This window comes from Bemisia tabaci, chromosome 10, assembly GCF_918797505.1.
Source record: "Bemisia tabaci chromosome 10, PGI_BMITA_v3".
Taxonomy (NCBI): Eukaryota; Metazoa; Arthropoda; class Insecta; order Hemiptera; family Aleyrodidae; genus Bemisia; species Bemisia tabaci.
The window spans coordinates 15,183,907-15,207,168 of record NC_092802.1 but is presented as its reverse complement, the minus strand read 5'-3'; the positions used below and the strand labels follow the sequence as shown (position 1 = coordinate 15,207,168).

Below are 23,262 nucleotides of genomic sequence, written 5' to 3'. Positions count from 1 at the left end.
AAGATCTATGTAAACGTTTGAATGCTCATACGGCGTTCTTTTTTATCACGGCAGAATATTTCTTCGCTCTTCTAACATGATCAGTGTTCGAAACTCACAGGCTGCGCCAACGCACCAAATGCGCCTAAAAAACGAAGGCTCTGCGCCAACGTGGCCCCAAAAATTACCCCTTAAAAATCTGGATTTTCATAGGAAGTCACATAAAGAAAGAGATCCAAATCTATTTGAATTAAAAAAACTCGAAATTGTCAGCACTACAAGAGAAAGCTGGTTTTTTATTCCTCACGATTTCATTTTTAGTGCTTTTGTCTTCCTCAGTTACAGCTACTTACTAGTTCTGTTACAAAAACATCTTGCGTCTAACTTTTCACTAAATGCGCAGTAATGTATAGACAAAATGTCAATTTGGCCTCTAAAAAATCTTCAATGGCGCCTAAAAATCGAGCTTGATGCGCCACATGGCCCCTAAAACTCGAAGGTGAGTTTCGAACAACAAACATAATTCAATTTTTACGTGAGCCGTGCAAAGCATCGAGATTTATGGATAATAGGGCTCAATGCAAGCCTGTTGGATTTTTAATGATACCGGTTAATGTGGATGGGTCCGATTTTGTTCGGTAAGTGTCGGTAAGTTTCGGTATGTTCGGTAACTTCGATATGATCCGTAACTTCGATACGTTCGATAAGCTTCGACATGTTCGATAAGTTTCGGTATGTTCGATAACTTTCGGTATGTTCGATAACTTTCGGTATGTTCGATAAGTTTCGGTATGTTCGGTAAGTTTCGGTATGTACGATATATCGCGGTAACTTCGGTATTCGATGAATCGAAAATGTTTCGGTATGTTTCGGTAAGTCTCGGTATGGTCGGTATGTACGATATATCGCGATAGCTTCGTGATTCGGTGAATCGATCGAAACCGACCGAACCGAACCGATACCGGCATCGATCACCGACACTCGATGAGGCGGTTCGGTATACAGCCCTACTCGCGGCATCTGATTAGCACTACTCATGTTCAGTGCCCACCTGTACTGCCTTCCGGTGTTGAGAGGTACAGCGCTTAGACGCCAGCCCTCAACTACTCCCCACTAAACGGCCAGTAGTGCTCAACACTAGTCTTGTTTTTTCCGTGTAGAGCTTTGAGTTTCTTGTGAGAGGGCAGTTCAAATTCCTCGTAACTAATGCGAAATAAAAATGTTGAAATCTCCGTTAGGAGTTGGTTTCAGTAATTTTCGTTGCACGAATCGTGTTTTACGTAAAATTCTGGTTAAGAAACATGTATCAGAATGCTTAAATTCGTACCTTGTCCAGTGGTCCATTATGTCCGTAATTTGATCTAAAGTGTTTGAAAATGTCGAGGAAAAATATCCACGGAGCTCTTCAAAAATAAATATTTCCTGAAAGGCGATTTGGCAACATTCGAATGCTCATACGGCGTTTTTCCTTAACACGGCAGCATATACGATTAGGTTATACCCAAATTCTTCCACTAAACGAATAAGCTCTTTTTAAAACGTTTCTGACTGATTTGCTAAACGCTGTCCTTTTGGAACAGTGCTTTTGAACATTTTCTCAGTGATCCCCACACTGGAAAAAAAACACATTGGATCTCGAGTCCAGGCTCTTAAAAACATCGACAAGAAAAAATACTCTTGATTCAATCAGATTCAAGCTTAGATCAAGAACCAAGCCTCTTAATTTGAGCGGATTTCCTTTTGATTTAAGCTCGAATCTGATTGAATCAAGAGTATTTTTTCTTGTCGATGTTTTCAAGAGTCTGGACTCTAGATCCAATGTGTTTTTTTCCCCTGTGCATTCCTCCGAAAAGTAATCAATAAAATTAAAAGAGAATTGATAAATACAGATAAATAACTCCGCTCCATTTTTTATGAAACATATGAAGCGTTCAGATGCAGTTCAAAAGGCTCAAAGTTCCAGGGCGATGTCACCGTGATTAATGAGCTTTTTGCCTCAGTTGTTTTTCCCCTCGACGGTCTGAGGATGTCGGATCGGCGATGAATCTTTGATTAAATCCGACACTTGTCCCGCCAAGTTTCCCGGTATAGGCGAATGGGGTGGCAAGGGAGGGAGAGGGGAGGGCAGGGGTAGCATGGGACCGGAGTGGGGGGGGGGGGGGCAGTTTTCCAAAGCACTCCGGATAATCAGGTCTGCAAGATCACCTCTGGACCTTTTCCGCACATCTCTCATCAATCTTCCATCCTCATCGCTGCGCCTCGACCCTACGATCGGGCGGGCTACTCGGCTGTATATAGCAGTGGCGTGGCGTGCGTTGCGATATATCGATTATTATGTCATTTAAACCTATGGTAAAGAATCGATTATTAAGGTGTTCGCTGCGGACACCCTGTTTATCGATCCTTTTCCATAGGTTTAAATGGCAGAACAATCGATACATCGCAATTCACGGCACGCCACGGCTGTATATAGACTGGCTACCCGAAGATTGAGTTCCTCGCGAATTGGAGAAGTTCATTCGGTCATGCATGACGTCATCCACCGTGAGTTTGGCTGTCGTCGGGGGTTGTGCGCAAAATACGACTGAAAAACTGAAGGAAATCGAAGGGAACGGACGACACTGATCGCTTTGGAAAAAGTGACTTGATTAAAGCCAAAATTCCAATCTGCCTTGTGATGATATTCACTGATTAAAAGCTATGCACTGGAAAAAAACACATTGGATCTAGAGTCCAGACTCTTGAAAACATCGACAAGAAAAAATACTCTTGATTCAATCGGAATTTTGCTTGAATCAAAACGAAATCCGCTTAAATTAAGAGGCTTGGTTCTTGATTTGAGCTAGATTCTGATTGAATCAAGAGTACTTTTCTTGTCGATGTTTTTAAGAGTCTGGACTCTGATTCAATGTGTTTTTTTTTTCAGTGTGGCTTATAAACCAATAGAGAATTTGCAGGTGTCTGAAATTTGATGAATTTCGTGTTTAAGTAGAAACTACTGAGTGAACTGAACACGATGATACCCTTGGGTCATGAATTGAACAATTATTGGAGAAGATACAACAAAATGATCTAATCTGCTGAAATACGTGTGTTTAAATGGTAAAATGCCGCCAGATGACGTCACGAGGCGGTGCATTTTCTCACTTTTAAATCTATTTTTATACTATTTCCAATATCAGAAAAAAATTATAAAAAATACTGTGGAACCAGCTCTTTAAGAATTTTCAGATGAACCAATAAAAAATTTGCATGCAAATTCTCCATTTGTGGTTCATATGGAACACCACTAATAATAGTAAAGGCAACATATAATAATAGCACACATATCTTAGTGATGGCACGAGATACCTTTAGTATGGTTCACAGACCGAGAATCATTAGTTCATTTACGACTGTTAGTGGTGTTCCAAATGAGCCACTAATTGGTCAATAGAGCCAGTAGAATCCTCTCCATGTTGTCTCATTAGTATGCGACTTTTCGCCCTGTATTGGCACAAAAATGAACTTCAGCGCTTGCAACTTATTGTTTTGGACTCTAGAAAAAGTCTCCCGTCAAAATTTCAAAATCTATTTTTCGACCCAATCCGTGAAAAATTGCTCTACTGATAATTTTGCTCACATGTACTATACACCCTTTTCTCGTTAACGATCACATGTTTGTAGAAATCCTCAAGTATATGTGACGCTGTCGCGGTGCTGAATCCCTGAACGAAAATCCGAGAAAATACGCTTGAAGTTTATGGATTTCAATGAATGAGCTAGACACCTTTCTTCACAGGTATGATACGATGGAATTTATGTACTGTGCAAGAGATTGTCATGAAGTGCATAAGTATTTGAGCTCGGTGCCGAGTTTATATCATCTAACTTCGAATTCCCTCGAAAGATGTGGGTCATAATATCTTGACACCCCCAGAGGTGAAACGTAGATTTCAAATTCAGCCACTCTTTCCGAAGTTTTATGGGCTCATAAAATTTCGAACTTCTTTTTCTCGATCTCAAGCAGATGAAATTCGTTTATTTCTCCGAGCTCTGCCGTGTCATAAAACTTCGACCGCTCTCCATCCCTCCCTAACTGTTGTAGGTTTCTCTTGTCCGTTGGAAGTACTTCCGAAATAGATTATACTATCTAATAGGCTCAATCTGTGATGATTCACGTCTGAGTAATGGGTATTACACAGTCGTACAATTCTCAATTCATATCATTACCGTAGAATTTTGATTTTTTTACGGCAGTGTGATGTAGTTTCAAGATAATCTCTTTTTTTTTAAGAATCCAGAAAATAAGTGTTGAATCTCAACACAAAATATTTTTTAAGCGGAAGTTTTCAGTATGTAAATGCCAGAGGCCCAGGCTAAATTACATTGTTACAGATGGGAAATTACACTGAAAAAGAAAATCTCTTTGTATTTACCAAGAAAAGGATAAAATTACCAAGAATTCAGGGTTCTATTTGATCCCAGTTTTTTCTTGGTAAAATCACCATTTATGGAATTGGTAATTTTACCGAGAAATCTCGGTAAAATTTTTGAACTTTCTCGGTAACTTTACTGGACCTTGGTAAAAACGCCAATATTTTTTATCGACTGTGGTAGAATTAACGAGATAAAATGGCAAAGTTACCGGGAATTGATTACCAATAAAAGTGGTATTCTTACCTGGAAAAAACAGTAAAAATACTGGTTTTTAGGTAAGCTTATTAGTCTGTCTCGGTAAAATTACCAATAATTGGTAAACAAAGTGAGATGGTAAAGGTACTAACGGACCTTGGTAAAAACGCCGAGAATTTTTTTTCAGTGTAATGTTGGTAATACCGACACCGTACCGCCCTGGAAACAAATGTTGATTCATGACCACTTCATAACTCTAGTATATTTAATCGGCTACTTTTCGACTTATGACTGCAACCAGATTATTTTCATCGTCAGTTTTCTTCGATCTTTTATTCTCCAGCAAAATGAATCGATCATTTCTGATCTTGCAACCGTTCCACTCTTAATTTAAGAGATATTAAGTCAAATTACTACTAAGTCATCTTGCAGTCGCACACCTCATAACTTGTAAATGTCTCCAAGTCTTAGAGGAGTTGAGGCAAAGTATTGTTCAGGTCATCTTGCAGTTTTCGAACAATTAAAGCTTACAAGTCGGGAAGACGCAGTTTTAAGGAATCGCCTTTTTTCAAGTAACTGGGCGCTATTTTGTTTACAAGCTCTTGATTTTAAAGCACGTGTGTTATTTTTATCTTTTACACAGAGTTGCCACAGTAAGGAAATACTGGGAAAACCGGGATTTGCCAGGGAATTTTTAAAAGTCAGGGAAAACCCGGAAATGTCAGGGAAAATGACGAAAGTGTCAGTTAAGCCACCTTATTTGCTCTCTAGAATGGATCTAACGTTTCGAACAAAATGATTTGCCTGAAAATTATTTTAAGTTATGTCTCTTTAATCATTTGGCATATCTTCAACTGTTAGGGAATTTTACCAAACTGTGTCAGGGAAATCATAAAAGTGTTAGGGAAATTCAGTTTCTAAATTCTGTGGTAATTCTGTTTGCAGAAATTATTTTTTCTCGATAGCTGTACACGCGGAGAAGAATAGTTCGGTTCTTATATTGGACAGTGGACATGGACACCAATCTTCTTCGGTTTACGGATGTTTTCAGTCACGGAAACAGAACTTCGGTTCAACTCGCCGAAATTCGGTTCTTACGGCCGGAAACTTCGGTTACCAGAATCCGAAAAGTTATGTGTTTAGCACCTGTTACAAACTTCAGTACCTGCAACCGAACTTCTTCCTCAGTGATAAGAGAGCAAAATTCGCTTTTGACCCCTCCTGCATCATCTCTTACGTACTTGCGTATGACGATGGAGAAATTAAACCGTCATTTCGTAAAGCCACCGCGTTCTCTAAGCAGTGCGGATACATTGCACCATGTCAAAACTATCACGGGTCTATCTCTTCATCGAAAGTCAAACCACGAACATGACCGAGAATCACTGGCTTGAGACTGTTTTCTCACCAAATTTCATGTCATCCATTGTGAATTACGACACTTGCCGCTTACCTCGTCAACTCGCTAAATTCTGACGATAAATTGGACGACTTTAAGGAGGCTAATTAGGATCAGCCTAATTGTATTTCACGTTGTTTAATTTCCTCTCATTCGTTTATAGTTCCAAACAAAAACTGAGCAACGAAATGTCTTGAAACTTGCTGTAAATTTTATTCTTCGGGTTTTATAAAAAATATTTTCACAAAACTTTAAGTAGAATGTTCTGTGGTTTGATCCATCAACAAAATACAAATAACAGTAGCATTAGGCAATATCATCAACCTGACTCGGACGAAAATCATCCCATCATCAGCGGTCTGGTACAATTCAGGGCGTTAGTTTGTTGTAGGATTCGGAGACCCCAAAATTTGTTGCAATAGAAAAAATTAGAATGAATTAATTGAGATGCCCTATTTCCAAATGTTGAGTGTACTATTCGTCGAAAAAAGTATCCGACGCTCTCTTTTGTGATAGTAATATAAAGAACTTAAGTGAATGAGAACTACAATTCCATGCACTTTTAAGTCAAGGATAAAAATTACCGCGAAAACCGCAGTTTTGAAGATTTGAATTCTAGTCATTTGATGTATAGTCTTCTTGTAACGACGGTAGCTATTAGTGATAGTACGTTTTGGAAGGAAAGTTAGTTTTGACAAGAACGCTTTTGAGAATTGAAGACGCCGTATCTACGAAGCTTTTCTTTTTTTTAAAAAATTAAAAACCTGGTTTCAAGTATACCGCTCCTGCATATTACAAGCCATGTCAACTATCTAGCACCCAAACTTAGAGATTTGAGTCTCATCGAGGAGGCTGCTCATCATGCAGGGTCGAGATCCTCTTTCCAGTGGCGTGGCGTGAATTACGATGTATCGATTGTTATGTCATTTAAATCTATAGTAAAGAATTGATTATTTAGGTGTTCGCTGCGAACACCCTGTTTATCGATCCTTTTCCATAGGTTTAAACGGCATAACAATCGATACATCGCAATTAACGCCACGCCACTGCTCTTTACTTGCAACGCTGATTTAGCGATGGATGGTAACCCTATACTGCCGTGCTAAGTAAAAACGCCGTATGAGCCTTTAGACGTTGTCAGATTTACTTCAATAAAAACCGAATTTTCTTGGAAACTTGCGAACATTTTTTTTCAAATTTTCAGTTAATTTTGTTCACAATTTGATCTGAAATATCTGAACATTTCAAAAATAAATATGAATAACTTTCCTCAAAAATACATGTTTTATCCAGAGGAATTTGGCAACTTTTGCATGTCCATACGGTGTTCTTCCTTAGCACGGCGGTAAAGTGTCATTTTGGATTTGAGACGTAGTAAAGTTTCAGAATCTTTGGGATCTTTTGACATGAAGCATCAATCGAGTTCGAGCCTGGGCACTAAAGGTTACTTAATGTCACCGCAATGATTATACCGGCGAGATTTAATTTTGATTCCAGCGGCGAGTAGCGCGGTTGTGCGTCCCTGTCTCACAATCAGCAGGTCACGGTTGCCAGGATGTGCAATTTGTGTACAATGTACAATTTAAATTGAGAAAATGACTGATTCTTCAGTTTTATCTGGCAACAATGCGGCAGGTCGGGCATCTGGGGCGCTTCGACCTCGGTGCAAAGCAGAAGTGTGTCTTCTGTCTTCCATTGATTCCGCCCGTGGATCCATTCGAAATTAACGGATCGATGCGCAGGAGATGGTCGCTGAAACCACCGTCAGACCTTCCGTACCAGTGGCGCATGGCGCCGCGACGCGTAGTGTGCTTTGAGATATATCGATTGATCTGCCGTTAAACCTATGGAAAAGGTTCGACAAACAGGATGTCTGCAATGAAGACGTTAAGGTGATTCGATGGACGCCATATTTTGTGTCAGAGCGGCATGCGATATATCGCATCAAATTATTCCATTTTTTCAGCTACTCGTCATTTTTCTCCGATTTTGAGATCGCAATTCTGTTGTCAGGATACTAAAGCACTCGCTTACCAATTTTAACAAAGAAATTCAACGTAATAAAGGCGTGGTTTTTTTAGAGAGAAAATATCGCATTCGAGTGCAGTTTCGATATCAGTATCGAATGCGATATTTTCTCTCTAAAAAAACCACGCCTTTATTACGTTGAATTTCTTTGTTAAAATTGGTAAGCGAGTGCTTTAGTCTCCTGACAACAGAATTGCGATCTCAAAATTGGAGAAAAATGACGAGTAGCTGAAAAAATGGAACTAATTGATGCGATATATCGCATGCCGCTCTGACACAAAATATGGCGTCCATCGAATCACCTTAATCACGATTTAAACCACGCGGGGCCCAGCAAGAAGAGGAACTGTAGAACACTGACCTTAAAAACTCAATTTTCAGCTTCAAGAAGTCACGATGGCGACACCGCAGTTCCAACCTCGATATCAGCTTCATGACCCAGTGTAATTTTTCAGCGCAATACTAATTTTTCCCGAAGTAACAAAAATGTTGCTCACCTCCCTCATTAACGGATGCCTCAACTTAATAGACCATTAAACAGGACGAGACGTTAAACATGACACAGCTTGTTTTCTCATCGCAGTTTCACGTAAAACACGCAGTAAATTTCCAATCTCAACTTGTAAGTGAAGGATTAGCGCCTCATGATCGAAAGCTCAAACTTTCAGAGTTCCAAAGTCTGCGGAAGTCAAATCTGGCCCTAAATTCATTGAAATCTGCGTCAAGATGTTTCTCCGAATGATGAATTTTCTCGGCAACTTAAGGTGATTCGTCAAGCTCAAATGAAGTGGTCGAAGTGGAGTGCGATATATCGCATCGATTAGGTCAAAAATCTCGGCAGCTTTTGAATTTTTAGCGAAAAAAAGAACGATAGCCCCTGCGCATGAGCCTAAAGAATCATTCTAAACCCAAAAATCGGCAAAATTCAGAGAAATGAAAGCAGGATAGTGTTTGGAAAAAAACCTCGCATTCGATACAAAAATCGATAGCTGAATCGAATGCGAGGTTTTCTTCCAAACACTATCCTGCTTTCATTTCTCTGAATTTTGCCGATTTTTGGGTTTAGAATGATTCTTTAGGCTCATGCGCACGGGCTATCGTCCTTTTTTTCGCTAAAAATTCAAAATCTGCCGAGATTTTTGACCTAATCGATGCGATATATCGCACTCCACGTCGACCACTTCATTTGAGCTTGACGAATCACCTTAAGATGCACAGAGTCTGGAACAAGGAAGCCAACTCTACCAGATAGAACAGAGCGCGTGTTATTTCTTGAATGTGAACATTTTCCGGCGGCGTCTCTCGGAATATATCGATTACATTTTGCAATTAGGAACTACAATTTCTGGCTCATCCGTAAAAACGCCCACGTATATAGGAAAACCAAGCGTACATACGTTGTTTCTGAAATGAACGAGAAATTGTAGTTTCTATCAGGGCCAGATTAAGGGGGTGGCCACATGGGCCGCGGCCCATGGCGGCAAAATAATCTAGGGAGCGGCAAATTTTGCAATTTTTTTAAACGTAGGTATAAAAAAAAATCGGATTTAGAAAAAAAAATTACTAACGAGAAAAGGCGGCAAAATCTTTGATTTTCTGAGATGGTAATTTCTACTTTTCTCGTCTTTCAGTGATACAAGAGGCAGCACCTTTAATTAGTCGAGTTAAGAGAGAAACCAAACACGCAATTTGGCCTGGAACGGCGCGACTTATCTAGAGAGTAATGATGAAGAGGACTTTAGATGAAAAGGACAAGCACTCGGCGCGGCGATCGGCATGTAACACATATTAGCGCCTACAAGACTGCACGAATACTTCACGCGTTGCATCAAACACGGTGCGGTCATTGCGGACAGCGTGAAACGGATAGCGCCTACAAGAATGCATGAATACCTCACGCATTGCGGCAAACACAGAGCGATCAGCGTGAGATGCATAGCGCCTACAAGACTGCGCGAACACTTCACGCATTGCGTCAAACACAGTGCGGTCTGCGAGGCGCGGCGGCGGAAGTTAAAATCACTAATCCACATTTATGTTTGTTCTTTCATAATTTTTTCGTTCATTTCTCATGAATGGAAGGCCTTGTCCATTAGAAATAGATTTACGAAACTTGACTTTCGCGCAAAGTTCCGTGATCTTTTGCTAGTAGTGTCGACAGGGCTTTCCCAAAAAATGTGTTCAACACGAGTAAACGCGTCTTATGCACCCCTCCCTCGCTGGCACGTTCTTTTGATGGTTTTTATTGTTGTTTCAAAACGAATGAGAAGGGGGCGGCAAAATACAGGCGGCCCATGGGCGGCAAGTAGGAAAATCCGGCCCTGGTTTCTATAACTGCATGTTGAAAATCGGGCGTCTGATTTACTGAATTACTTAGCTTATAAGAATGAAAGGGTTGGACCATGCTAAATATAAATGAATTAAACATTTTATGTTAAAAGAATGTCAAGCGATGTTCGGGGCTGTGATATTTGTAGATTAGGCGCAAGTTAACATTTCTTAACTTTATTTGACCCTATTGGCTTTTCGCTCAGACGGGATGCGCGAACTTTGGCGGATCCAATAAATTGGCAACATTGTTTTTCTCCATTTGAACCCATGGAAATGTATCGATTCTTGGAGTGGCCAGGTGCCCTAACAAGAATCGATTATTTAACATATGTTAAAACGGAGGGAATCCGGCGTTGCTAAATTGCTGGATCCGCCTCTGTTTTTGTTGAGGTGCTTCCTAGTTTCTATAAAAGAGTCCAGCGGTCAATTGAGTATAACACCATGCTTGTGAGTTTTCTAAGATTAAAGTTGCCTCATTATACATAGCGAATGTTTTGAAGGTCCTTTAAACTTTTGTAGTTTTCTCGTGTTCAAAGAAAGTAAAGGAACAGCCAACAGAGAAGCCGAAAAGTGCGTTCCTTAACAAAATGCGAGAGTCCAAAAAGGCTGTTTTGTAAGAGCTAACGCCTAATCAGGTGAAACTATGTCACGGTCCGAAAAGTCATTCTTTCTCTGCTACTTATTCAAATAGATTATAGATAAACCTGTCAACGAATAGCACCCAAATATCGACGCGATTAGAGGGGAAGATTAATCCAAAAAGTTCGAAGTTCTCCTCATTAGGCAAATCCCCAGTCTGTCGAAAGGTCGACGTATGGAGTCTTTGACGTAAGTCCGCCTCACGAATCACGTCCAGTTCTACCGGATCTCAGTAGGTCGAGTCAATAAGAGAAGTCGGACAAAATTTGAAAAATGTAAACGCTTATAATTCCGTTTGTACAAGACTTCGAAGTTCTAAAAGGGGTTCTATTGGTTTCCTCGTGAATTTTTCTTTAAGGAGCAGCTCTTGAAATTTAAAATGTGATGAAATAAACATCCAGGGTGTCTACAAGTTTGGAATTACCGGAAAGTGGGGAAAAGTACTTACATGGAAAAAATAAATTGCTTATTTAACAATTCAATTGCTAAAAAAAGTGACTGCAACGTCTCAACGCAGATTTTACAACAAAAAAATGCTACTCAAGTGCTACTCGTTTAACCACGGGGGTGGTTAAAGTAGCATTTGTTTGTTGTAAAATCTACATCGAAACATTGCAGTCACTTTTTTTAGCAATTAAATTGTTAAATCAGCAGTTTAATTTTTTCCGTGTACATTCCGAAGAAATTCAGTACCTCCTCAACAGAGCACATTCCGTGCGTTTTCTGGACATCCCATCGACGAAATTCTAAAAATTCCAGAAATTTGAATTTCTCGCTCAAATTGCGACAAAAGTGACAAAAATTCCGGACCTTCTTGCGAAATTTTCGCACTTTTTAAGTACATCCGGACTGCCCCTAAAAAATATTACTGAAAAAGTACTGACTTTTGGTCAGCCTGTTTTAGTAGACACCCTGACATCAAAATTTGCAGTTTTAGTCAATAATTTTTTGTCCGACCTCTCTAATTGACTCGATCCACTGTGCGGCTGAGGAGTGATGCCGCATGGACCATCAGAAGCTGCCAAAATTTCTTCGATGAAATAAAGATTTTTAAGGAAACTTGACGGCCAGTTTTCTGTCAAAATCTGTAAGGTCCGTGCGGAGATATGGAAAATATATGCGAGTCCATGTAGAAGTATAAAAATTCAAGACTTTTAAAATGAATTAAAAAAAAGAGCCTCGGAGATATGCAATTTTTATACATACTTTCGTATATAACTTCCCCAATATATCTTGATTAGATTATTATCATCATAATTAATAACTGGTTGTAATAATTGGTTATTATCTTGATTCCTGAAGAATATCCACATTCCACTTCCCAAATCTGATTTCTTTATCTTTTGTGAAAAATTACCCTTGTTAGAATTCAAAATGCGTATCAGGTGAAAACATAGAAAAAGTCAATGAAAAAGCATTGATTTTAGAGAACCAACGAATAAAGGAATAATTATGTCGGGGATTACCGATGGAAAAATGAAGGAGAGGTAATTAAACAAGGCCAAGGGAAGGTAATGTAATGAAAAAGCAAGGATTTTGGTCACTACGTACCAGCAGACCCCTGAGTCTGAGGAAATTCAGGGAAAGTCAGGGTTTTCATCAACATGGAATCCTGAATAAGCGAATCATCTGCTCATTGTTCAAAGAGCTTTGGAGTATTACTGAACATGGAAGCCTGAATGAGCGAATTCCTCTTTGATCAAATAATCGAGCTTTTTTCCTTCAAAATAAAACAGAGTAAAATATTGTTCATTGTTTATCAAATCAAAGGGAGAGAGCGCAGTGCGGCATGCGGGAATGTGATTTTCTCGAAAAATTTTCCACCGAATTTAAAATAAAAGCGAGAGATGAATCATAAAGGGAGCGAATCACCGAAGTGTTGTGTGTTCGTGGCATTGAGCCGGTCGGCCGGCCGTTCAATCACGTCTTTTCATCTCGTCAATATTCATTCGAAACGCGCCCCAGCTATTAGAATCTGAAATCGATCGGCTGGGTTCGATCGCGTCCATTACGAGCCTGTGGTCATATTCCTATATGTGACCTTTCGGAAGTGATATTGAGGACGTCGCGGTCTCAGTTTCGAAATCGACCCTGAAAAGTAAAAGATGGACGTTGCGAAATTCCGGTCTCAAGTTAGCGCGAAATAACAGTCTTTCAAACTCTGCACTGAGAAAAAAATGGTCCGGAAATTATTAGGTTTCTAGATGATTCACACTGAAAAAAAATCTCGGTGTATTTACTAATAAGAAAAGGGTAAAATTTTCAACAATTCAGGGTTCTATTTGATCCCAGTTTTTTCTTGGTAAAATTACCATTTATGGAATTGGTAATTTTACCGAGAAATCTCGGTAAAATTATTGAACTTTCTCGGTAATTTTACTGGACCTTGGTAAAAACGCCAATATTTTTCTATAGACTGTGGTAGAATTACCGAGATAAAATGGCAAAGTTACCGGAAATTGATTACCGCAATAAAAGTGGTATTCTTACCTGAAAAAACAGTTAAAATACCGGGTTTTAGGTAAGATTACCAGTCTGTCTTAGTAAAATTACCAATAATTGGTAAAAAAAAGTCAGATGGTAAAGGTACCAACGGACCTTGGTAAAAACGCCGAGAATTTATTTTCAGTGCAGACGCATCGTCAATCTTCGAGGATTTCGCTGCCTTATCGATGATTTGAACTGTTTAGTGTTTATTCAATGAACATATATGACGTAAGTTTTAAAAAGATTAACAAAAGGCATGGCTTCGCCCCCCCCCCCTTCCCAAAAAAATTATCAAAATAAGCGCCAGTTAAACAATATTGATAGAAAAAATCGTTTGAAATAAAAAGTGCGTAAAATTACTGGGAAGACGGTGTTGAAACGATAGGTTCAGAAGCACTGAAAAAAAATTCTCGGCGTTTTTACCAAGGTTCATTGGTACCTGTACCATCTCACTTTTTTTACCAATTATTGGTAATTTTACCAAGACAGACTAGTAAGCTTACCTAAAAACCGGTATTTTTACTGTTTTTTTCAGGTAAGAATACCACTTTTATTGGTAATCAATTCCCGGTAACTTTGCCATTTTATCTCGGTAATTCTATCACAGTCGATAAAAAATATTGGCGTTTTTACCGGGGTCCAGTATAATTACCGAGAAAGTCAATAATTTTACCGAGATTTCTCGGTAAAATTACCAATTCCATAAATGGTAATTTTACCAAGAAAAAACTGGGATCAAATGGAACCCTGAATACTTGGTAATTTTACCCTTTTCTTAGTAAATACTCCGAGATTTTTTTTTTCGCTGAAGGACGCTTCTCATTGTCAAGTGCGATGTGTCAGAATTTCCGCTTAAGTTTCATTATGTAATTTTTCAAAATTTTTACTGATCAGATCATCTTTATGATTTTGCACCGTCTTAAGCGAAAAATTTCAGAAAATTCACCAATAAGTTCTTCCATAAAGTATAAGTTAGTAGTGAAAATTCTGAAACACCGCTATCGAGGAGAGCCATCTCTGCACCCAACGCCTCAAGAATGGGAAATATTTGGTAGATCTTCTTCACAAGGAAATTTGGTAACCTGATGACTCACTCTTTTCTCTATGTAACATGGTAAAATTAATGTGAGGATGCTTTTACCAAGGATCCCTATAGCTAGTGTATAACGAGATAGCAACTTATCTTGGTGTTTTTGTTTGTGTTTTTAAAACTTTTTTTTAATTTTTTGCGGAATTGCGCGGTAAAATGAAACAAAACGTAGCGTGGTAAAATCATCAGTGGCACATTTTCGTACAGAGAGAAAAACCTTCGTGCTTATGGGACACGTAGTTCAGATCGTTTGGATTCCTGAAGTTTTCGTGGATTGTGTATCCGAAAACTTCAGGTGCAGCAGTGTAGCTGCTGAAATTTCGGTCACTCCTGAAGCACTTAGGTAATACGGCCGTTGCTTAGTTTTTTTGTAAGGAAGAAAAAACCTAAAGGAACTTTAGCAACGTGTAGTGCAGTCTTAAGCATTCAATTCGTCCAAAAAATCAGTTTTGAAAGCTCTAATATTTACTAGAGTTCACAGTGCCTATAAATGTAAAAAAAAAAAAAAAAAAAAAAACTCGTGCGTGGGAGCCGTAGTTTAGGTCATATGGATCTCTGAAATTTTCGGATTGAGCATCTGAACACTTAAGGTCTAGCTGTCGAGGTTCAGATCACACATCTGAAACTTCAGTTCTTACATCTGAAGTACTTCAGATGTGAGAACCGAAGTTTTTCGGATGTGAAAACCGAAGCACTTCAGATGTAAGAACTGAAGTTTCAGATGTGTGATCCAAACCTCAGCAGCTAGATCTAAAGTCTTCAGATGTTCAATCCGAAAACTTCAGAGATCCATATGACCTAAACTTCGGGTCCCACGCGCGAAGTTTTTTTCTCCGTACACGAAGTTTTTTTCTCCGCACACGAAGTTTTTTTCTCCGTGCCAGATTCCTTAGAAATCGCCACACGCAGAAAACACCCCGATACCTTTGCTGGCGGGAGTTTCTCACGGGGCCCGTCAACTCATCGTGTCGAAACCGCGGAAAACGGGGGTCCGCGTGCGAACAAGTTGTAAACGGGCGCCGGGCGCAAGAATAGCATTGTGGCGCTATTTTCGTTGCCGCCCGCGACAACCCGCGACATTCGCGACATGACAGCGCCCCATTGACGGGCTCGACGAGTTTCCGACCACCGCTAACCGCCCTGTCATCCGGCGCGATTGCCGCGTCGTCCTCCGAATCAGCGGTTTTTTTACGTGGGGACTGCGGACGCTCGTCTATCGGAGTTAGAGCAATGGAGATGTTGCATGTGTGAGGAATTTGCGATTTGACTGTTGATTCTTATGTAAAAGTTCGCGAGAAACACGATGGTGCCACTGGTTTTCTCTGAAATTAACTCCCAAGCTCAAAAAAAGCTCTCGAGTTGAGGCCAAAATGAAGGCGATATCCCACGCTATCCTGAGAGTCCAAGTCTACATCAAGACAAACTCTCCATGCAAAGATAGGGAGCAAATACATTGACAGGGCTGCCACTTTATTTGGGGACTCCAAAACTGAAAACACGGCAACCCTGCTAATGTATTTGCTCCCTCTCTTTGCATGGAGAGTTTGTCTTGATGTAGAGGTGGACTCTCAGGGTAGCGTGGGATATCCCTCCATTACGCCCTCAACTTGAGAGCTTTTTTTGAGGTTGGGAGTTGATTTCAGAGGAAACCAGTGGCGGGATTTTCCTATCACTCAAAAAAATGTATGACTCTGAGACCCATAAAAAATGGCTCGGAGATCCATAATTTCTAACCAAAGTGACATACCGTCCACAGTATGGCTTTCTGAGCCATACTTTATTGGTCGTGAACCTATAAGCATGGCTCCACGAACTATATTGTATGGCTCCATGATCCATAACTCGGCCGGTAAGTCACTCTTCCCATACTTGTTTTTTGAGTGTATGATCGTTGCATTTTTATTAGTGATTGTCCCCTCTTGAACTTAACTGCAAAATCGTCACGACTCAATCGAACTCAATGCATTGAAGTTTGGAAGTGTTACTAACTTTGTACGAATATTTGAGACGAAATAATGAAGTTTAAAGTTCACATTTTTCACGTATTGTATCTAGAGACGAGTTGGTGCATCTACCGGCCACTCGGAAGGTCGCAAGTAGAGTACTTGTATAACGAGAGTATGGACAGCTCGCTTCATGGAGGGCTCAGTGCCCAAAAATGTAGCCAACTTTTCAGAAATATCCGAACCAGAATCGTTGCTCACCGTCATATCCAGATTGGAAACTTGCAAAATGGAAGATGATGAACGAGAGCTAATTTCCTCCTTGTTAATCATGTCATTGAAACTGGATTAAAACCCGCGAAAAGACCGTGATTGTATGTTATCATTTTCTATTCGCTCTAGGCTCTACAAGTTTTAAAAATGCAATAATGTGTGCGCCCAACTTCGGGTAATTTGAATTCATAGGTTGGCTGCTCTTTTGGGCCCAACTTTATTCGTGGAGGCATCGGTGAAGGCCTGATGGATTTTCGGAGTTTCACAGCTGTCTAGACTAGAGACAAGAGACCCTCCACTGACCTCCTAGCGACAGGTGGAAGCTTTTACTTTCGGGGTTTCAACAATTCCTTATGGACAATGATTAGGGAGCAACAGTCATCACGCTAGTTTCGGCTGTTGACTTATCTACATGGTCGATGATGAGCTTCGGATGACGTCATGAGCCAAACAACTTTCCCAAACGTCGGCCATTTTCGGCTTGTTTGCAAAACGAAACTGCCAACACGTTGTTGAACATCAACCATGTAGGTAAGTCAACAGTAGAATGCTGAAGTCCCGAAAGTAAAAGCTTCCACCATGGCCAAGATACTAGTGGAGGGTCTCTTGTCTCTGGTCTAGACTCTCCCTAAACAGGTACTCTAGTCGCGGGTTCCAATCTCGAACTCGCTCTGTATCCCTATTCTGCCAGAGGTTGCCATATTTCCTTTGATAAAAACGAATTTACTGGGAGTACTCTGAATATTTAACCTCCAATTTTCGAGGCAATTTTGTTCGCGATTTAATCCACAATCACTGAAAAATTCATGAAAAAATAAAAATAACTTTCTTCAACAATAAGTATTTAATCAGAGGAGATTTGTCAATGTCTAAAGGCTCATACGGCGTTTTTCCTTAGCACGGAAATGTTCTATTTGTGGTTGTACTTCACGTTTTAAGCGATCCTCAATGAATTGAGAATAATTTTTTTTATTTTGAGTCGTTATGTTAATTTACTGTCTGTTGACTGTTCATCAAATGTAGGTATTAGTGCTGAAATACCGCATGGGCGGGAGTCAACATCAAATGTAAAAACGCCAAAACCTTCAACTCTTGCATTTCTGAAAAGTACGGAGTTGACATCAGTGGCGTTGCGTGCTTTGCGATTTATCGATTGATCTGCCTTTTACCTATGGAAAAGGATTGATAAACAGGGTGTTTGCAATGAACACCTTAACAATAGATTCTTTAGCATTTCTTCAAACTGGTAAATATCGATATTCAATCATTTACGCTTCGCCACTGGTGGACATAGTTCACAGGACTTTTCGTGAAGTTTTTTGACTGCGCGACTCTTATCCCGTGATCTACAATCCGTACTAGCCATTATCAATGTAGGACTGCACAGATCATAAATCGCGGCAGAGAGTTCCCGCGGTCAAAAGTGACCCTTATGTAGCGGGACGGATATTTCCGGCGTCATTCTGGTTAATTCGGCGATGTTCGCTTTCAAACGCACCCTTGAACTTAGTCTTCGCAAGTTAGAATGTTCAATACTCGTAAAATGAGGGAAAATTCCAGTGAATAACGTGGACTCTTTAATTTTCAAAAATGCAAGCATTAAAAATCACTGCACATGATCATTCCTTACGATTATGATCATAAACATTTTTTTTAAGATTCCAAGATTTGTCCTTACGATTATGATCAATTAATTTTTTTTTAAGATTTCAAGATTTGTCCGAGTCGCTGTAAATCGTAAATGTTCATTCTCCTCATGAATTTTTTCTCATCATTATCTCTGTAAATTCAATCCAATCAGTGTGATGAACTAATAAGGGCGTGCCAATCGTGCCATATCAACAATTTGTGTCGGAGTTAACTGCCTGTTTATATTTATTTATTTTTTTGCGGCATCATAAGTTTCCATCCCTAAAATGTGACTATAAATAGCGCAACCATTCAAAGATTGTATGTAAAAGTGCATTGTTGGGAACAACACAGCTTCAACGTTTGCGAACAAACATCGACTAAAATCCAGTAACTACCATCATTAGATACTCAAAATTGCAACAGTATGCGCCGCTATACGGTTAGAAGGTGTATTTGAAAAGGCTTGTACACCAATGCACTGTTTTGGATTTGCATTTGTTTTCACCGTTCTCATTCTAATATTTTCAATAATAAGTACGCTTGCCAAACCATATCACTGGTGAAAGAAGTATCAACCTTTTTCTTATTGAGGATTATTTTTTGACTTTGAGCTTGCGCTGGCGCTTGAAGGAAAAGCATGGAACAGTTATCAATGGGTCACTAAACCATGAACGAATTTTGACTTGCGAATATAGTTTTCTGAAGAAAAATGACGCGTAGAACACGATGCGCACATTAAAAACGCAAACAAGTAACTCAATAACCGAGAAATGCGCAGTTCAAATCGCTCAACCTATACGCAAATTTAAAACGCCCCGGTTTCGCGCCGCGCCGAATGATGTCATCCGGCACCAATCAGAAGCGGGCACGGGTTTCCACGACTTCCGTCAAATGTCTATCTACTCCTCGTATACGAAAACAATACTAAAGTCGAAATTATATCTTTTGAATTCAAGACTTGAATCTCATTCATATGTTAGCTGCAATAAACGAGCAACAATTCCACATTGAAACACGTTTTATTTTAACAAACATCAGAGGAAAATGAGAGAAGATTGCGATATGACTATCGCAGTGCGTCAACGCCGTCAGTTTCCCGCCATTCGGGTGCGTTTGAAATGTCTTGCAGTTTTTAGATTTTTCAAAAGCGGGTTTCTCCGCGATTTCGGCTCCATGAAAATGCGGAAAAATCACCACGATATCTACTCACATTTTACTTTCAGAATATTCAATAAAATAAACAAGGTTTAGTGACCCATTGACGGTAATTTATTTTGCATTAAACAACAACGATGCTTATATCTAGAAAAAACCAGGATTAATCCTCCAAGAAGAGATTCAGTTTCGTTAATTACTAATAACTAAACCGCAAAAAAAGAAGCTGATGCTCCGCACTTTGCAGTGAACTAAAGATATTTTATAATTTTTAATACTATTGTGTGACTGTTGTACACGATTTTGGGGAGAAGTTTTTGGACTTCTCGTTGAAACTGCCTATTGAAGCGTTGAATTAATGAAAGACGAATGTAGGGAAGATCTTCAAGAGCCCAAAGTAACTGTCGGGCCGCCGCCGGTATTAACCGTCGGGCCGCCGCCGGTATTAACCAACGGTCCTCCTATATTCGCTACGCTTGTATCTCTGAGCGTTGTGTCGGTCGCCTTTATTATTGGTTGCGCTTGGACCCAAAAGCAGAGTAGGAGGACTCCAAAGAAGCACAGTAATCCTCGAAGACCCATCTTACCGAAACAGAGCACTGAACAGAGTCGAAAACTAAAGCACAGAGTGAAGAGGCAACTGGTAGATTCTTTGTAGAGAAACACGTTACTGACAAGTAAAGCTCTACTTGCGTTGGTTTTATACCAGCTCGGCACCAGGAAAAAAGTACATTCGAAAGGTGATATCGTAAGACAATGCGAGGAAAGAAAAAGCGAACGAGGTCGTATGTTTCAGCACTTGAAGGTGTTTCCAGGCAGCGGGCGAGATTATTTCCCCGATAAATCGAGCTCGGTTTCAGGATCTTTGACTTTTTCGAGATTTTCTCGCACGATTGTTAATTCACAGAGGTTTTACGTACTATTCCTGGACCTTGCGGGAAGTGAAAATTGTCAGGAGGATGCAAAATCTGCATCGGAGGAAAAATTGGAGTAATGCATAAAAATTGGTCAAAATTGTCCCTAGAAAAGATCATATATCAAACGCGGGAAGGAGACACTGTTGATGCTTCTAGTACACTCCTCCCCTCAAGGATCCATTCAATAACAGATCAAGAAGAAACGATTACTTTTCTCAAAATCTCCAGAGTATTTGATCAAATGTTGATGTCGAAAGTATTCCATGAATAAGGGCAAAAGCACACTAAAATACGAAATCCTATCTTATAAACCACAGCACGGTGTTCAATCCTGCCATGTTATTTGGTTCGTATGACCATATTTTCTGCTCTGGTAATCGTTCTCTCTATTCAAACAACTTATCTATTTCTTCACTTCGTTTAGTTTGAACTGAGATTGCGATTACTAGAACTGAAAGTACGGTTACTTACGAATCAAGTAGCAAGCCGATATGGAATTCACCTCCGCGATTCATACGACCGAGTATTTTTCTTTCGTGTGGAGTAAAATCAGCCTCGCAATTCGATGGATGCTATCGATCAACTTAATACTTTTTTCGATTTAGTGATATTTCTGATTGCGTCGACTTCAAATTGTTTCAATGCAATTTTCCTTTCAGTCAATTGTCAACTTCAAGTGGACCGGTTTTTTTTAAATTTTTATTGAAGAAAAAATCAAAACACGCAATGGATGATATCGATCAACTTCATACTTTTTTCAATTTAGTGACACTTCTGATTGCGTCGACTTCAAAATGTTTTAATGCAATTTTCCTTTGAATCAATTGTCAACTTTCAGTGGACCGATTTCTTTTATAAAAATCATGTTAAAAAAAATCAAAACACGCTACAGGTCGAAAAGAGTTCGATGTGCATCGATATAATTAGGACCAGCGACCTCAATGATTACAGACCTTATCAGGATAAAGAAGATGCGAATACTTAAAAGAGGAAAACCCCTGTTTTTCTCCGCAAAATTATCAGACTTATTTCTTCACATGCCTCATTTTACCGAATATATTGTATGGAAAACATTTCAGTTACCAAACAATGACTTGCATTCATTCCGAAAGACTGCAGTCAAGTTTGCACTGCAGTTATTACCATAGATAACTGTCACTGGCATTGAAAATCCAATGTAAAAGCCTTGAAATACTGAGTTTTCATCGACTTCTGATGGACTTTCGAGTATCTTTTTTTTTAAATCTTGCTTAAAAAATTTCCCATGGCCCACATCATGGCCGGAACTGCCATTGCGTAAGTTTTTCCAACGATTCTTTCCTTTTTAAGACTCATCAGTAAAAACGCTGAGTTACAATAGTTATCAAACAGTTTCTGTTTGAATTTTGCGCTCGTTTTCCTTTTTTCATAGCTGGTCTGCTGCCTTATATTTGTTTAGGACCCATGAATTTTCTGCAGAATTTCAGAACGAGCATTTATGAAACTATGCAATTCTGCCCTATGACCGCTTCGCGGACGAACCCCCTATAAGGCGCTTCGCGTTTAGGCACTGAGCGTTATCCTGATAAAAATATGTGTGTTCTTGTGTTACTTCTGATTAATGTAGGAAGTGAAACACAGTCCAACACAAATGTTCTGTTGATTTCGGTTCAGTTTGCGGTGAATTTAGCGCAGAAAACAATGAAGGGACTAGAAAAATGAACTCCTCCGATTGCGACGTCGTATTCTTCACTCGTTTTTTATTTTTCTTCAAATAGACCAGCTGGCAATTTCTTTTGAAACCTTCAACCGAACGCTAGGGTTATTTTGTGTCTTATTGCCCGTATTAATCTTAGTTTTGTGTTGAAATTTCTCTGTGTGCACGCGTTACTTTTATGATTTCATATTATAGAGTAAGATCTACAGCGGATTTCATCTAATCCAAACATTCTACCGTAGCAAATTCAAAGGTAAACGCACGATAATTTGTAAAAAAAGAGCATTCCATTGAAGGAACTTTGACAAAATTTTTAATGATTATATTGCGTGTCTCATAATAGCATGATTATGCCTCTCTCTTTTCAAGCGCGTCACTTAATTTCATGAGCTGCTTCTGAACTTTAAGAAATGGCCTCAATGTTGTTACAATGCTCTACCTTAGGTCAAAATTCCATCTCTTCAAAGTTGGCTCGCACTATTTTGGTGTGTGTAACATTCTCGTTTTGTATTTTGCATTATTTCTTTTCCATAATTTTTTGTTTCTGATTTTTGTTCGCAGGTATACTTGTCTAAAAACTTCCTGCCACCATCTAAACGCTTGAATTTTTTTCAAAAAGTGATTCAAGTATGTTCCTCAGTCTACATATTTGTTTCTGGTAAGAATTGTGGTCTTTTTTTTAGCTTAAACGGATCACATTCTGCAAATATAAACTATCGCCAGGCTATAGCTCTTTTAGCTGTTGGTTATATCCTTATCGCCATCGGCTAAAAAAGGCTGTAAAAAATTGTATAGCCGGCTATAGAAAGCTAAAAGAAATATTATAGTCGGCTATAGGTCCATTGTCTTTTGGAACACAGATCCTAATGCCACTTCTTATCACATTGTGAGAAACAAGCAGGAAAGTCCAACACGAGGTGTTGGATAAGCCCGGCATGATCATGAATAATCCTAATTTAATCGACGATTTATGCGATAGCACATATACCTTAGTGATAGTACGAGATATACCTCAGTATGGTTCACAGACCGAGAATCATTAGTTCATTTACGACTGTTAGTGGTGTTCCATACGAACC

The 23,262-nt window shown here is 39.4% G+C and overlaps 1 protein-coding gene across 3 annotated transcripts in view; it reads left to right on the top strand.

Moving 5' to 3' along the window:
* Positions 1–23,262, top strand: part of inaE (inactivation no afterpotential E) — a 245,907-nt gene that overhangs the window by 32,235 nt on the left and 190,410 nt on the right. The gene's annotated exons all lie outside the window — the stretch shown is intronic.